Below are 12,740 nucleotides of genomic sequence, written 5' to 3' on the forward strand. Positions count from 1 at the left end.
TAGACTCTCTTTGCTGTATTGTATGCTTTTCCCTTCTTTGTCAACTATCAATTGACCATAAAGGTGTGGGCTTATTTCTGGGTTCTCTGTTCTGTTCCATTGATCGCTAGATCTCTTTTTATGCTAGTACCATGCTGTTTTGAGTACTCTAGTCTTGCACTATGATACCTCCAACTTTGTTCTTGTTTCTCAAAATCGCTGAGGTTATTCAGGGTCTTTTGTGGTTTCATATAACTTTTTGAATTATTTGTTTAGTTCTGTGAAATACACCATCAGTGTTTTGATAGAAATTACATTGATGTTAATTCTATCCATAAATACAGTGTATGCTTTCATTTATTTGAATTTTCTCCAATTTATTTCTTCAGTTATCATATTATTTTCTGAGTACAGGTCTTTTACCTCCTTGGTTAAATATACTCTTAGGTACCTGATTTTTTGATGCAATTGTAAATGGGATTGTTTTCTTAGTTTCCCTTTCTGATAGTTTATTGTTGATGTATAAAAATGCAACTGATTTCTGAATATTAATTTTGTATCCTGTTACTTTAGTGAATTCTTTGATCAGCTCTAGTAGTTTTTTGTTGGAGTCTTTAGAGATTTCTATATACAGTATCATGTCACCAGCAAATAATGACAGTGTACTTCTCTCTTTCCAATTTGGATGCTTTTTCCTTCTTCTTGTCTGATTGCTGTTGCTGAGACTTCCAGTACTATGTTGAATAAGAGCAATGAAATCTAACATCTTTCTCCTATTCCTGATCTTAAGAGAAACATTTTTAATTTTAGCTCATTGACTATGAAGTTGGCTGTGGGTTTGCCATGTATGGCCTTTATTACATTGCAGTATGTCCCCTTTATTCCCACTTTGCTGAGAGTTTTATCATAAATGGCTGATGGATAAAATATTTTTTAAGCATAAACATCAGGGTGCTGTGCAAAAGAAATGTGTTATATCTTCCCCACTGTGTTTCTGTTACAATTCAGCTTCCCATTCCTGCTCCATTTCAAATTTTGAGAATATCTAAATTCTCTAAGGAATTTACCTGAGTGAGGTAGGATTCATGATAACAAAAAATAGATAAAATGCAGGTACTGTTACAATACAACTGAAGTGTTCTATTGTTATTCCCCCTGCTTCAAACAATTGATGAGTAACTATCTCTGTTTAGCACAATTCCATAGCAAGACAGAGACTCTTGGTCTCAAACATTTGAAAAAAATAGATACATATTCCATCCAAATATATAATATAAAATATATTTAAAATTTTCATATTAGCTACTGTATTTTCATACTAAATAACCTCATAAGACTATGGGTCTGAACTAATAAGCTGGTTACTAGCATTGTTGCCTTGCAATTTTGTTGCATTGGGAAATATCCATGGAGGAAATGGGGTTGGCAAGAGGTTTTACTTCATAAACTGAGAGCAGTAGCCTTCTCTCTTTCATTTGTTTACTGTGTATTAAATTTGTATTTTGGAAGCTTGCTGTTAATGTAAAGTTTTTAACTTAAAAATATATAACATATAAGGCAAGAAAAAGTAGGTGAATTTAGGTAAGAATGGGCCTTAATCTGTTCAGATATAAGTAGAAGTGCTTATGAAAATTTAAAAAAAATTTCAAGTGAGTTTTTGATGGACAGTGTGTGGGAATGCAACAGGCTCATGTTGTTACTTCTGCCTTCTGCTTTCCCACAATCTCAGTGTTTGTTGCAGAATGTGTTATGTGACCTCTGGTCCTCATCTTCTTCTGTCAACAGAGGATAATGAAGTTTCTGGAAAGTTTCTCACAGGAAGTTTTAAGGACTAATGAGAACACTTTCTCCAGCTTCCTGTTCCTCAGAAAAAGATGTTGTCAAAATGGAAGACTCATTACCTTGTGTCATGAGAGGAAAAATATGCTGAAATAAAGGTTTTTCTCCTTGAATGAACAGAAAGTTCTCCTGTTCATTTGGATGGAAGATTTTCCATTTTTAATGTCCTGTGTCTCTGAGCATTCTGTGACTCATGTTTGAGGAGAAGCATTTCTTTAGATTTTCATACCCAAGTTTCTAACTGTTCTTCTCTGGTAACTTGGAAGTATACATTATTTAAACTTACCACCAATGATGGAAAATCTAGAAACCAGGCTGATCCTTAAATAAACATATTTTATGTCTGAAAATTGATAATTATCATATTGTTCTATGTTAAGGCTGAAAACCCAATGCCAAGGAGAACCTGAGGTCACACATTCAAGCTCTCTGCATTATACACATTATAATGCGACGTTCATTATATAATGCCCATAACGTGATAGTCACTGAATCTTTTTATACAAAGGATATTTCTTTTTGCCTCTTTTATATCTGCATTGTTCTAGGTTTTTAATTGGCCATTTTTCATATTTTTTGAACCCAATTATAATACCTTTCAGCTACAAAAACATTTCACATAATTTATTTCATGGCCTTTTACTAGTACAAAAAAACTGGGGTTATAGAATCTTGGCAACAGAATTGTGTGTTAACATACTGAGACTAAACTAAACTAACTCTTTGTAGTTGAGATGTATTTTTGCTGTTCATTCATTTAGTTAATGCAACTCCATTAAATGCATCATTTTAGATTATTCCTGCTGCCTTTACTCAAATAATCACTGCCTTCTCCACCTGCTCTGAATTCTTATTAGCAGAGTGATTTGGCCATTACCAAGCACACAGCGAAACACCCATGTGCAGAGATCTGTTCCTAAACAGACATTGGCCGGGATCTGAGGTCACACCTGCAGCCACTTCTGCAGCCTTGGGCCCCTCCCCCATCTCCTGCTCCTGACACAGATCCCCCTTCTAGTGACCCCATCCTTTACTGAAATTTCTGGAGACAGCTGTTTCTCTTGATAGACCTATTTCTTGAAAGATGTGAAACAAATGCCAATGTGCCGGATTCTGACTTGTCTGGGCCTGGGTGCCCACGTGCCTGTTACATGGGATGGCATGGCCGGGGGGTAACAGGTCAGCGAGTCTCCCCTCCTCCATCACACTTGGACAGCGACTCTGCCTGACATTCTTTTTTCTTCATTAATGTTAATACACTCATGTTTTCTTGAGAAAGGGGAAGCCGTCGTAGCATTTGACTGGTTTAAAAAAATTAAATTCTCTGATTTCGCTTCTGTGTTAAATGTGGTGATTGAGGGAGCAAAAACATACTTGGGGCCCTTCTGCAAAAGGAGCCTCATTTGTCTGATCAGTTTTAGCTCTTTGTTAGCAAGAGTCTAAATAACATTCAAAGACAAAGCTTTTTTCAGAAGCAAAGCTTTCTTATTAGCCAGCTGAGGAAGATCATTAGCATTTTATTGTGGACAGACAGGCATATGAGCAGGAAGCACTAATTTGAACTTCTTTTCAAGTCCACAGCTTGTGGCTTGGTTACCATGGAGATTACCCTCCCTCTCACCTGATGCCCCTGTGACAATGAAGATAAACTGTTGGTTTTGCACGTTGGTCCCTGTGTAGACACCACAGACAGCGTGTGCTCTTGACTTTATACAGAAAATCTATACTGGGTAAGTTATCCCCATGCCTAGGCCTCACTCCAGAGATTTTAGTTTTCTTGTTTTGCAATCAGACCTGGGCACTGGAATATATTTTAAAACCTCCCAGCTTACAGTAAAGTTCAGCCAGGACTATGAATCTCTGATTTGATGTAAGGTAGGTATTGAACGGCAAGCAGTTGTTCCAAACATTTTCTTTTCCTTTTAAATCAGCCCCAAATCTGATTTGAAAAATAAGTCAGGAGAATTCCACTTCCACTGGCGTGGACAGGCAAACGTGCATCGTGTGTCCTCCCCAGCACATGGGTGTGGGAGGGACATAACTTGCTTCGTCCATCGGCATGGGGGCGGAGGTGGACGAGATGACCCCAGGTTAGAAGCTTTAGGGGGCAATGCGTGATTTGCCACATTCCCTTTTAACTACTGTGACAGCTGCACAGACACGCACACAGATGGAGCTTTTGTCATCTGTGCCTTGAATAACTGTAAAGGGCAGAGCACATCGGACAAGAGGTGAGAATGAGAAATGAAGCTGTTATCTTTAGCCACCAAGATTTTGAGATTATCTGTTACTGCCGCAACATAGTTTATTCTGACGGATTTCCTATAAACCAACTTCTGAAAACTTCACATATTTTGTGCCTGACTGAGAGTGATTTAGGACAATGTGTGATGGCGAGGATAATTCTGACAGAGTAAATATGTTTTACTTGTGAAAAAGATGTATGTTTTTTAATGTGTGGCAACTATAAAACATTTATTATTTCACTCGGCAATTCTGAAGCTGAGAATTCACAATATTGGGTTCTTTGGAAAAATGGCTTTACTGAAAACAGGCAATAGTGCAGCGAGAGCTACTTTGGCAATATAGTGGTCAGTAAGACTTCAAGAAGAGAATTTATAGAGAAAGTCCATAGAAATATAATAGAGTCAATTTTCCCTATGGGGTTATATTTTATTGAGTTTAGTATTCTGTACTTGTCATTTGTTATTATCTAATTCTTATGACAATGAACTAGATAAATGGCATTCAATTGAGATCATATGCATAAGATGACATGAAAAATTATCCTAGAAGTTTATTTAAGCACAGCTGCTTGCTAATGAAGATACTTTTCTAATAAAAATGATTATAATATAACAGAGTGATGCACCTAAGCCCAAAGGGATAATAGAGCTATCAGAAAAATGAATAAACAAAGATAGAAAGATGAGGACTCATTCCCAATCAAATAGTTTCTGAAGCCACAGAAATCTGAGTTACTGAACACTATGAACTGGGCAAAAACATTCACTCTTTGTGGATGCAGAGTCAAAGCTCTCCCAAGGGGAACTTCTGGTTGCTGCTGTCCTGGATGGATTTGAATTTGAAATCATACTGTCGTCTCTCTATACAAGTTTTTAAAACAAAGCTCTACCTAGTAAAACTGTCTTTTCTAATACAATTTCTTATATGTCTGCTTTGCTTCATGCATTATAGAGGAGAACAATGAAATACCAGTCAGTCCTCAGCTGAACAGCTTAGTAATAACAGTGACAGCAGCAAACTCATTCTGTGTTCTCTTTAGCATGATAAACATACTAAAATATGGTTACCTGCCAGAGTCCAAGCAGGGACTGTAACTTGTCTGACATTTAGAACAGTGTCTCTTTTGTATGAATCTTAGCGATGAGCACTTGCATTAGAGCATTACATGGTAGAACAGATGGAAAAAAACCCCTTTCTTTTATATCCTTGGGAAGGCATTCAAGAACAACAAAAGGAACAGTTGCTAAGGACAATAAAGTTTAAAGCCAAAGAAGACATGTAGAGAAGTCAAGTAAGCACAATTTGGGAAGATCGTCAGGACCCTGGAGGCTTACATGAAAAGAGTATTTCTTGTCCTCAGGACAGCTGGTTGTGGTGGGCTCACTTGTTAGGCTGTTAGATCACTAATGTCTTGGTAGAAACCCAAAATGAATGTCTGTGGAATATTCTGATGAGGGCTACCTGTCACACATTTGTGACAGGCTTCCAGACATGTCTTGATTTGGGTGTGTAGTTCTACTGTTCTTATCCAACATATGTTAATAACATTTTGGATCTTCATGAGCATGGCCATTTATGGCTAGACTTAGGTTAGAAAAATCAATGAGACATGGCCTTCCTTTCAGCTCCCTGATAAAAGACAAAACTGTTTGGCCCTAAACACAATTTCTTCCACTCTTTGGATAGCTTGGCACAGAGGTAACTCAGTATGTCAGTGTTTGCCAGAATAGGCTGATGCAGCCCCTGCTCACTCTTCCCAGCAAGGAAATTCTCAATCTAGAAAGTGTACATGGGTAGTAGTGACACAGGTGTCCCCTGCCCCCTGCCCCTATAAATATTTAGAGCATCAGAGCACAGGGAGGGTGGACACTGGCAGGTGGAACAAGGGGTGTGGAGACTCAGTTGTGTATAGTGAGGATTCAGGTGTTGCTACAGACTGTGTCTGTGTCCTCCCAAATTTATATGTAGAAGTCCTAACCTCTGATGTGATGGTGTTTGAAGGTGGGGCCTCTGAAAGGTGACTATATCACAAGGGTGAAATCTTCATGAATGGAATTAGAGTCCTGATCAAAGACTCCAGAGAGCTTTCTCCCCCTTTCTTGCCCTGTGAGGACCACCCAGAAGATGTCTGTCTAACCAGACAGGGGCTCTCATCAGACACCAAATCTGCCAGTGCCTTTATCTTGGTCTTCCAGACTGCAGAACTGTGAAAAATAAAATTTTGAAAAACCATACACTCTGTGGTATTTTGTTTACAGCAGCCCCAAGAAGACCAAGACAGGGGTATGTTTCTTCTACTTCTCAGTTCCAAGCTCTTTTATCATGTTCTACCTGCACCACGCACTAGTTGTGTTTGAAAGTAACCTCTCTGCGCAGCTCAGGAAGGACACAGGCAAGTACATGACCATGCCAGGAAGCATTAAATCTATGTACAAACAATGATCTGTTGTGTTGCAAAGAAAAGAGCCCAAATTCCACATGGAGTCTGTGGCAAGACTTCTTGGAGAACTTGGTCATTAAGTTGGGCCTTGAAGGTGAGTAGAATTTGGATACACCAGTGAGGTGAAGGCATCTGGGTGAAGCAGGGGATGGGAAGGTGAGGGTACTTGTGTGGTGAGCAGCCCCACAGGGCTTGGATGTCTGTGCTCTCAGCAGATCACATCTGCCCAGACAGCAAAGGTCACATGGGGGTAAACCTGCAGAGTGTGGGCCACAGCCTGCCTAGGAATAGACATATCAGTAGGGCAGTTGTCACTAGGACATCCCAGAACATGGAGTCAAAATGGGACAGACTCATCAAAAATTTCTTTCTCTTCGTAATGGTTTTTACTTCTATTCAAGGCACAGCTTTCTCTAAAGAGGAGAGTCTTGAGCTGTGATATACAACATACCTATAAATTATTACTCATTTATTTAAAAGGACACACTTTGCTAAACTGTTGTCACAATTTTGTTTGGTGTTTGATGGTATTGGATAATTCCCACTTGTTATCTTCCAACCATTGGATTTGTGGTTTTTCTTCTCCAAGTTCTGGTCTTTGCATTTGTTGTTAAAATAGGTCTAAGGCTGTAAATTTCAAGGGATAAAAGACTGGTCCTCTTAAAATTTCTCATAAAACACCTGTGTTCAAACACCAAGTAAAATTTATCATCGCTATATGACATCCTGTAAAGAATTGTAATTTTCTTGTAAGGTTTATTGATGTCACTGTTAGCAACATAAATACCAGAAAAAGGTTGTAAAAGCTCACCCAACTGCTTCTTTTTATCTTTTCTCAAAAGTGTGCAGTGCCATTAACATAAGTTAGGATTTTAAACTTAACTAAAAATTTCATTAGTTGGGTATTGACGGGTTTGGTTCTGGAGAACAAAAGCTTTCAAGACTCGAGGTCAGGGCAAAATATAAACTTCACAGGAGAACTCAACTTGGAATGTTTCAATTTCTGCAGATAGAGCATGAATTGGTAAAAAGGGCAGGTTTATCGCATTACATTAAAGATGGATGTAATGGTCTTTTTCACTCCTCATTCCAGGTATCGTATTTTGTTAATATGTAGCTGACTTTGACCTTCTCAAATATTTGTTCCCAGAAGTTGGGGTAACCACTATCTTTGAATAGAGACTAGGGGTGAGCATTACAGTGATCACCACAAAGTCCTGCAAAGAAACAGTTGTTTACCTAGAGTTCTATGTACAACTTTTTCTAAATATGAAGGTGAAATAAAGACATTTTTACAGGAAAACATACAAAGGTGATCCATGGCAGCAATTCACACAAAAAATTTAAAAAATGTCTTCAGGTTGAAGAACATGACACTTTACAGAAAGCTGTAACTATGTGAAGGAAGGTAAAACAGTAGAAGTGGTGGTTATGTAAATAAATATGAGAGTCTTTCTTTTTTCTTTTTTAAAAAAGTTGTTTCTTTTATTGATTCCAGAGAGAGGGAAGGGAGAGGGGAAAAGAGGGAGAGAAACATTGGTGTGGGAAAGAAACTTCAATCAGCTGCCTCCTGCACATACCCCAAATGGGACCATACCCATGACCCAGATGTGAGCATTGCCATGTGAGCTGACTGGGAACTGGACCCACGACCTTTTGGTTTGCAGGATGATGCCCAGCGAACTGAGCCATGTAGGTCAGGGCAGTATGACAGACTTTCTAAAACTTATTTTAAGGTTTAAAGAGTCAGTTCTCAAACATTTTGGCCTCAGGACCCATTCACATAAAAAAAATGAAAACAAAACAAATGAACCAACAATGGCCCCAAACATTGAAGATACCAAAGAGCTTTTGTTCATGTGAGTTATATCTACTAATATATTTAATGTACTAGAAAGTGAAAAAATTATATATATGACACCTCAGAAAATGCAAATATACCCTCATGAAGGAATGAAAATTGAAAGGTAAATAAGGTTTTAGAATTATTCTGAAAATAGTATCAACATCAAGAATAACCCAGAAGAGTTCTACAGATTTAAAAGCTTCCTGGGCCTCAATTTGAGAAAAATTGATTTCGGTTAAAATCCAAACAAAACAACAACAAAATAAAACAAAACCAGTCTGTTTGGAGTTTATAACATGTGAAAAGATAAAATGGCATATAGTATGGGAAGGAAAAGATGAGAATACATATTTGTAAGGTTCTTAAGTTCTACCAAAGCATTATAATACTATTTAAAAGTAAATCATGAGTCAAAGATGTGTATTAAAACCCAGTAACAGAGAGAGAGAGGGAGGGAGGGGAGAGAGAGAGAGAGAGAGAGAGAGAGAGAGAGAGAGAGAGAGAGAGAGAGAGAGAGAGGGAGAGAGATTAGAGTTAAAGTTAACAAACCAAGAGTGGAGCCCCAGAAAGAGGAAAAGAGGCAATAAACCCATGGAGTAAATACTAAATAAATAACAAGCAGGGAAATTAGACTTCCAAATAGCGGAAATTACATTAAATTGAAATTATCTAAACAATCCAATTCAAAACAGATATGTAAATTAGGATTTCTGTTTAAAAAGCAAGACGTAAGGCCTGGCTGGTATAGCTCAGTGGATTGAGAGCAGGCTGTGAACCCAAAGGTTGCTGATTCGATTCCCAGTTAGAGCACATGCCTGGGTTGCAGGCCAGGTCCCTGGTAGGGAGCACATGAAAGGCAACCACACATTGATGTTTACCTCCTTCTTTTTCTCCCTCCCTTTCCCTCTCTCTAAAAGTAAATAAATTATTTTAAAAAATGTAAAATCTAAAAAACAAGACACTAAGACTATATTCTGAATATAAGGGATATCCATTCAATATAAAAACCAGAGTGAGTATGGAAAAAGATATACCATTGCATAATACTAATCAGAACAAGTTTCAAAAGATATAGTACAAATGGATAAAGTAGTTTTAAAAAAGATCTTATTTATCTATTTTTAGAGAGAGAGGAAGGGAGGAGAAGGGGAGGGAGGAAAACATCAATGTGTAATTTCCTCTCATGTGCCCCCTACTGGGAACCTGGCCTCCAACCCAGGCATGTACCCTGACTGGGAATAGAACTGGTGACCCTTTGGTTCACAGCCACGCTCAATCCACTGAGCTACACCAGCCAGGGCAGATAAAGTAGTTTTTAAGACAAAAAAAAGAAGAACATTAAATAATGTGTGAATAAATCAAGAACACTTTAAAATTCTGTATAAACATGTACATTTTATAGAGCTTCAACATCTGTGAAGGAAGTACTAACACCAATGAAGGGATAAAAAGACAAATCTGCAATCATAGAAGGAGATTTTAATAGCCATATCTCAACATTCTTTGTTGTTGTTCCTCGAGTTCTTGTAGACGTAGGGTTAGGTTGTTTGTTTGGATTGTTTCTAACCTTTTTAGGTGGGCCTGTATCGCTATGAACTTCCCTCTCAGGACTGCCTTGGCTGTGTCCCATAAGTTTTGGGTTGTTGTGAGTTCGTTTTCATTTGTTTCCAGAAACCTTTTGATTTCTTCCCTAATACCATTCTTGACCCATTCATTGTTTAATAGCATGCTATTTAATCTCCATGATTTTGAGTGTTTTTAGTTTTTTTCCTTGGGGTTGGTTTCTAGCTTCAGTCCCTTGTGGTCTGAGAAAATGCTTGGTATGATTTCAATTTTCTTGAAATTCTTGAGGCTTGTTTTGTGTCCTATCATGTGGTCTATCTTTGAGAATGTTCCGTGTACATTTGAAAAGAATGTATATTTAGCTTCTTTTGGATGGAGGGCTCTGTATATATCAGTAAAGTCCATTTCCTCAAGGGTATTGTTCAATGCCACAATATCTTTGTTGATATTTTGTTTAGAAGATCTGTCCATTTTTGATAGTGGGGTGTTAAAATCTCCCACTATAATTGTGTTGCTGTCCATATCTTTCTTGAAGTCCTCTAAGATTTTCTTTATGTATTTGGGTGCTCCTATGTTTGGTGCATATATATTTACAATATTTATGTCGTCTTGATGGATTCTTCCCTTGAGTATTATGAAGTGACCTTCTGGGTCTCTCTTTATGGACCTTTTTTGGAAGTCTATTTTGTCTGATATGAGTATTGCTACCCCGGCTTTTTTTTTCCTGTCCATTTGCTTGGAAGATTTGCTTCCAGCCCTTCACTTTCAGCCTGTGTAGGTCCTTTATCCTGAGGTGGGTCTCTTGTAGACAGCAGATATGTGGGTCATTTTTTCTTATCCATTCAGCTATTCTATGTCTTTTGATTGGAGCATTTAATCCATTTACGTTTAAGGTTATTATTGATAGGTACTTATTCATTTTCTTTTATGTACGTGTGTTCTCCCCCCGCCCCCATTTTTCTTCCCTTCCTTAAAGCAGTCCCTTTAGGATCTCTTGCAGAGCTGGTTTGGTTGAGGTGTATTCTTTTAGACTTCTTTTGTCTGGAAAGCTTCTTATTTGGCCTTCTATCTTGATCGAGAGCCTTGCTGGATATGGCCTTGGTTGCAGACCTCTGGTTCTCATTACCTGGAGTATTTCTTGCCATTCTCTTCTGGCTTGAAGTGTTTCCATTGAGAAGTCAGCTGTTAGCCTTATTGGGGCTCCTGTGTATGTTACTTCCTTTTTCTCCCTTGCTGCCTTTAAGATTCTCTCTTTGTCTTGAAATTTTGCCATTTTAATTGTGATGTGTCTTGAGGTGGGTCTCTTTGGGTTCCTCTTGATTGGGACTCTCTGTGTTTCCTGGATTTGTGTGACTTTTTCTCTCATCAAATTAGGGAAGTTCTCCTTCATTACTTGTTCAACTAGGTTTTCGATCCCTTGCTCTTCTTCTTTTCCTTCTGGTATCCCTATTATACGGATATTATTACGTTTCATATTGTCTTGCATTTCTCTTAATCCCTCTTCATTCTTTCTGAGCCTCTTTTCCTTTTCTTACTCTTTCTGGATGTTGTTTTCTACTTTGTCCTCCAGCTCACTAATCTGATCTTCTCCTTCATCGATCCTGCTTTTCATTCCTTCTACTGTGTTCTTCAGTTCAGAAATCGTATTCTTTATTTCCTCTTGACCTTTGTTGAGAGTTTCTATTTCCTTTTTCATGTTTATATAGTTTGCAGTGAGATTGATGTAGCTTCCCTCTAATTTCTGAAAGCTCAATGTGAGTTCATTGAACTTCCTGGTAATCATTGTTTTGAACTCACTATCCGATAGTTGAGTTGCCTCTATTTCATTTAGCATTTTTCCTGAGGCTTCCTCGTTTCCCTTCAGTTGGGGGTTGTTTCTTTGTTTTCTCATTGTTCGTGGGTTTCTTCTTTTTTCTTCTTGTTTGTTAATTTGATCTGTTCTGATTCCCTGTAATTATGGTGTGTACTTCTGTGGTAGAATATTTGTGAGATTCAGTGGTGCAATCTCCTTTGTGTATCCTAGTGTTCACAGCTTCCCCCTACTCGTCTGGTTTTTCCATGATCGCAATAATTTTTGGTGTCCTGCTTTCAAAAGTGATTTGGTAACCTAGTCCACTTGCTCTGTTTCTCCACCAATCCACGAGTTTCCCTCCTCTTCACAGAAGCCGAGAAAAACGCTGCCTAGAGTAAAGCTGCCATCTTCCCCCGCCATATCTCAACTTTCAAGGCACATATTGTTACAGTCTACAGGGGGTTCCTCCCCACCTATCTGGGTTCATTTTGCCCACTGCCTGAGGAAAGATGTCTCAATACCAGGGATCAGTGAAAAGGAAAGGTATTTATTATTCATTTGAAACAACACAAACTAAAGTTTCCTACAAATGCACACAGTCCTCCCTGCACCCTCCATGTGGCAAAAAGGAGGACTTCCAAAGCCTCATGGTCCTGACTCCCCCCTAAGCCACATGGTCCCAACCAAGACACCAAAGCAGTGTGGTCCTAAACAGATGCGTGGTCCCCAAAAGAGAGACACCCAATGGCTGCTGTGCCTCCGTTTAAATCCCAGCACTAATCTTCCTCTGCAGTCCCATTTTCGGCTCCTCTCACAGTTGGCCACAGCTGCCCGCATTCTGGGCAGGTGTGGCCCTGTGGTGTGGAGCCAATTGTCTCCAAGCTCTTCTGGACCCTATCACAAATCCCTATTTGGGGCTCCCCTCTTGGCTGCACCCTGTTACAATATGATAAAGAAAAAATAAGAATAGAAAACACTTGAATAATAAAATAATCTATCAACCATCTCAACTGAATTGAAATTTATAAAACAAT

The 12,740-nt window shown here is 38.6% G+C and overlaps 1 non-coding gene across 1 annotated transcript; it reads left to right on the plus strand.

Annotated features, from left to right (window-relative positions):
• Positions 1 to 1,086: 1,086 nt before the first annotated feature.
• On the plus strand, positions 1,087 to 1,213 carry LOC123825009. Its single transcript, XR_006786796.1, has one exon. It is a non-coding gene; the product is annotated as a small nucleolar RNA SNORA63 (small nucleolar RNA).
• The last annotated feature ends 11,527 nt before the right edge of the window (positions 1,214 to 12,740 follow it).

The sequence above is a fragment of the Phyllostomus hastatus genome, unplaced genomic scaffold, assembly GCF_019186645.2.
Source record: "Phyllostomus hastatus isolate PE091 unplaced genomic scaffold, TTU_PhHast_1.1 phas_contig_58, whole genome shotgun sequence".
Classification (NCBI taxonomy): Eukaryota; Metazoa; Chordata; class Mammalia; order Chiroptera; family Phyllostomidae; genus Phyllostomus; species Phyllostomus hastatus.